This window comes from Bubalus bubalis, chromosome 19 (assembly GCF_019923935.1).
Source record: "Bubalus bubalis isolate 160015118507 breed Murrah chromosome 19, NDDB_SH_1, whole genome shotgun sequence".
Lineage (NCBI taxonomy): Eukaryota > Metazoa > Chordata > Mammalia > Artiodactyla > Bovidae > Bubalus > Bubalus bubalis.
In genome coordinates this window covers 29890187-29895482 of record NC_059175.1, presented here as the reverse complement: position 1 = coordinate 29895482, position 5296 = coordinate 29890187, and positions in this window count along the sequence as shown.

Here is a 5296-nt window from a genome sequence, read left to right as displayed (position 1 = left end):
TTCTCCCTCTGTGGTAGCACCTGTTTTACTCTTTCACAACAATTTTTCTCATTACAAATGGTGTAGAACACACATATTACACAAACACACCTATGCATACATGTCAGGGCTTCATATAGCTCTTACTATATTCTAGAGCATTGTTTAGATACTTTATTGATATCAGCTCATTTAATCATCAAAAATTTTTGTGAGCTAGGTGCTGTTATTCTCATTTTGCAGATGTGTTACACAGAGAGCACAACAACTTATTGAAGGTCACACAAGTAGAAACACACAGGATTAGAATTTGAACCAAGGTGGTCTGACTCCAGGGTCTGTGGTACATACACTATAGATCTAGTCGTTGCTACAGCAGTATATCCGTGGTATAAATTCAGATAAGTGAAAGTGAAGTCGCTCAGTGATGTCTGACTCTTTGTGACCCCATGGACTGTAGCCTGTCAGGCTCCTCCATCCATGGGATTTTCCAGGCAGGAGTGCTGGAGTGGATTGCCATTTCCTTCTCCAGGGGATCTTCCCAACCCAGGAATTGAACCCGGGTTCAATTCCTGCACTGCAGGCAGACACTTTACCGTCTGAGCCACTAGGGAAGCCCAGGAAATGTTAATTCTGACTGGCATGGATCCTAGGAACTTTCCTTGGAGCAAGTAGCATTTGAATTGGTTCTTGATAGATGGCATTTTCCAAAAACAGGAAGAAGAGTAAGTGGATAGATCTGTGAATGAAGGTGAAAAGTTCAAGATTTACCTGGGAATTTGGTGTTTACTTGGTTCACCCCAAATTGGGTGTTTTCTAAAAGCATTTCCAGAAAAAAGTTGTTTACTAAGAAACAAAATCTAGTTGGTGTCACATTTTCATATAACACTGAATATTAGGGAACAATGTAGCATTGTTTAGACTTCTGGGGGAAACATTACATCAGAAGAAATCTATACTAGTCTAGATAAATATGTTGCGCCTGCTAAGTTGCTTCAGCCGTGTCTGACTCGGCAGCCCCATGGGCTGTAGCCTGCCAGGCTCCTCTGTCCATGGGATGCTCCAGGCAAGAATACTGGAGTGGGTTGCCATTTCCTTCTCCAAGGCATCTTCCTAACCCAGGGATCGAAACTGAGCCTCTTACTTCCCTGTGTTGGCAGGCGGGTTCTTTACCACGAGTGCCTCCTAGGAAGCCCCAATATATAGATAGGTTAGGACAGTTGAAAAAATATCAGAACATCCAAGTCTCTTACAAATTTATTAAAAATGTAGTTGATTAGCACATGATTTAATAGAGGAACCAATGTATAGAGAATTCAAAATGAATAAATATAATGAGTATACAAAGTCATACTAGGCAAAAGTAAGCGTAAAGCAGGGTGAGCACCTATAATTTCAAACAATTCAAGGCAACAAAAAGAATCTAGTGTTAAAATGTCATTTTGTATTACAGATTGTAATCAGTGTGAAATGTTACTTAAAGTAAATCTTAGTCAAGAAGTTGTAACTAAAAATGAGGAATAATTAGTAAATTTGACTTAATAAAATTTTGAATCTTACAAACAAAATAGATCTTTTAAAATGTGATAGAACATGTATACAAAATTGTTTAGTAGACCACAGAAAGTGTCAGAAATTCTTAAAAACAGGAATCATACAGGTCATGAACTCTGCATCACAGTATATTCAGAAATTGCTAATATAGTTTTAAACTGGAGACACCTAATCATTTGAAAGTAAAAGTATAAACATAAATGGTTATTGCTTACACCAAATATTCAATATAAAATTCTCCTAGAGCTATATTACAGTCTAAAAATGAAAGCTAGTTATCTTACCTTTTCATTTTTGTCAGATGTACTTTTATATGATCTGGACTATGGACCTCCCTCTGCTTTGTGCAAGAAAGCATTGTATTAGTGCAAGTAAAACTTTAGACTGAAATGCAAACCCTGCCTATAAAAGCTAGTTGGATATAGGCAAAGTTATTTTGAATACATTTACTCCTAGGAATACACGAAGGTATGTAAGAGAATCAGTGAATAAACATAACCCACCTTCTTTTTGCAGTTGTCAACTTACTTTGCTTTAATACCTGGAAAAACTATTTTTCTGTTAACGCACATGGAGTAGAATGGGGCAAGCCACATACATTTTAAAAGATAAAACATGAAGTACAAAGAAATGTTTACTAATCTCAACTCTGGAAGAGCATCATAACCTTGCTTTACAGTCTTATATTTGAAGCCTGCTTACTAGTGTACTTGCTGCTGCTACTGCTGCTAAGTTGCTTCAGTCGTGTCCGACTCTGTGTGACCCCATAGACGGCAGCCCACTAGGCTCTGCCGTCCCTGGGATTCTCCAGGCAAGAATACTGGAGTGGGTTGCCATTGCCTTCTCCAATGCATGAAAGTGAAAAGTGAAAGTAAAGTCGCTCAGTCTTGGCCCGACTCTTAGCGACCCCATGGACTGCAGCCCACCAGGCTCCTCCTGCCATGGGATTTTCCAGGCAAGAGTACTGGAGAGAGTTGCCATTGCCTTCTCCGAGTGCCATTATAAACTTAATGGCAAGTTTATAATGTTATGTGTTTATTTACAGTAAGGAAATAAAATCAGTATTTGCTAGAAGAGTTTTCAAAAACGAAAGAAAATCAGAAGAAAATTAAATGTAGAAGACAGTGAATTGAAAGAGAGAACAGACTTGACAAGTGGATGCAATAACTGATTCTTTATCCTAGCCCTCCAGTGTCAGGAAAAGAATTACTGTTCCAGCAAATCTAATCAAGAGGAAAAAAGAAAACATTTAGAATTGGAAAAGGGAAAGTAATACACTTGATGGAGTCTCTAGATAGCAAGAAAAGACTGTATATAACGAACTTGGATATTTTCCCCTGAAAAATGAAATGATTGAGTAAAGATAGAAAACTTAAATGGACCATGGAAGAAATGGAAAATACTTCTAAGATACCTTCTGACAAGGCGTCATAACAATACAGTTTATCTATGAATTCTTTTTTTTTTTTTTTTCCACTGGATGAATATATTTATCTTAATACATATATTAATAATATGTAATAATATATTAATAATAAATATATTAAGGCTGTATCATTGCTTATTAACCCATTTGGTCAACTTTTCATGACTGTATATTTTTTTTTTTAATTTTATTTTATTTTTAAACTTAACATAACTGTATTAGATTTGCCAAATATCAAAATAAATCCGCCACAGGTATACATGTGTTCCCCATCCTGAACCCTCCTCCCTCCTCCCTCCCCATTCCATCCCTCTGGGTCGTCCCAGTGCACCAGCCCCAAGCATCCAGTATCGTGCATCGAACCTGGACTGGCAACTCATTTCATACATGATATTTTACATGTTTCAATGCCATTCTCCCAAATCTTCCCACCCTCTCCCTCTCCCACAGAGTCCATAAGACTGTTCTATACATCGGTGTCTCTTTTGCTGTCTCGTACACAGGGTTATTGTTACCATCTTTCTAAATTCCATATATATGCGTTAGTATACTGTATTGGTGTTTTTCTTTCTGGCTTACTTCACTCTGGATAATAGGCTCCAGTTTCATCCACCTCATTAGAACTGATTCAAATGTATTCTTTTTAATGGCTGAATAATACTCCATTGTGTATATGTACCACAGCTTTCTTATCCATTCATCTGCTGATGGACATCTAGGTTGCTTCCATGTCCTGGCTATTATAAACAGTGCTGCGATGAACATTGGGGTACTCGTGTCTCTTTCCCTTCTGGTTTTCTCAGTGTGTATGCCCAGCAGTGGGATTGCTGGATCATAAGGCATGTCTATTTCCAGTTTTTTTATCTATGAATTCTTTAAAATTTTCATGAAGTAAAACTTAAAATTTGGAGTGCTACCCAATTCATTTTTAATAGCTCATCTCAATTAAAAAAAATACCCTCCAAAAATGAGCATTTCTGTATAAATTTAGAAATTCTAAATAAAATGCCACATTACTGAATTCAACAGTAATTTAAAAATCCACCCTGATAGGGTAGAGATGAAATTCAGTACTGGATTGATGTATGGAAATATGCTAATAGCAAACTTTAGTAGTTCAATGCAAAAAAATATGGCTTTTGATAAAATTCTTGTTTAAAAAGGCAATGAAAAATGGGTAAGTATTAATAGAAGGATATTTCAATAAAATCTTTATGTTAGTTAACCCCAATTGATGTTTAACGGTGAACAGTACCTGATGTTCCCATTGAAGTCTGCCAGTTCAGATAAGATTACCAGCTTTGACCTTTATGTGTCTCATGGGCTGATTCAAACCAGGTGCCTAGAATCATATAAGTAAACACTCAAAAGTTTGTTGAGGGACTTCCCTGATGGTCCAGTGGATAAGACTTCATCTTCCAATGCAGAGTGTACAGGTTCTATCTCTGGTTAGGGAACTAAGATCCCACATGCCTCATGGCCAAAAAACCAAGACATAAAACAGAAGCAATACTTCAACAAATTCAATAAAGGCTTTAAAACATGGTCTCCATCAAAAAAATCTTCAAAAAAAGTTTGTTGCATAGATGTGAATTAATGAACTTAAGGTAGTCAATCTTTCAAGTTTGAAATCAGGTATACCTCATTTATTTAGTTGTTTTGTTTTTTTTTTTAATTTCAGCAAAGTTGTACAGTTTTCTTTATGAAGATTTCATCATATTTCATATATATACCTAAATTTTTGTGTAATTGAGAATGAATTTTTCATTTTAATTATAGCTTTTAAAGCTTCAAAATGGCTTTGTAATAGCTACTGTTGATTGCTATACATTTATTTTGTGAAAGGCTTGTTTAGCTCATTAACTCAGGAATTTTATAGTTGAGTCTCATGAGATACATAGGTCCAGTTGGTCTTGGGATCCTCTAAAGCTGTTTACCAACACAAGCCATCATTAACCTTCATGTAGTAAAATCACTGGACAGTTCTCTGACTTGACTTTAGTGAATGACTTGACTTTGATGAAGGGGTGGATGACTATCCATTCTTAAAGTCATGTCTTTTATTGCCTTCAGTGGAACATATTGTGTTTTCTTCCCATCTCTTGGACCATTCTTTCACATTTCTCTGGTGTTCTTCTAATTTTTCTTTAAATATTTGTATACCACAGACTTCTGCTCTAGACTCCATCTTTTTTATTCATAATCTTTCTTTAGATGACCTCATCAAGTTTCACAGAAATAAATATATTTATAAGCACATTAAAAATTGCAATATGATTTCAGTTTTGTGTTTCATAACTGAACTGTTAACATCACCATTGTAACTGGAAATAGGCC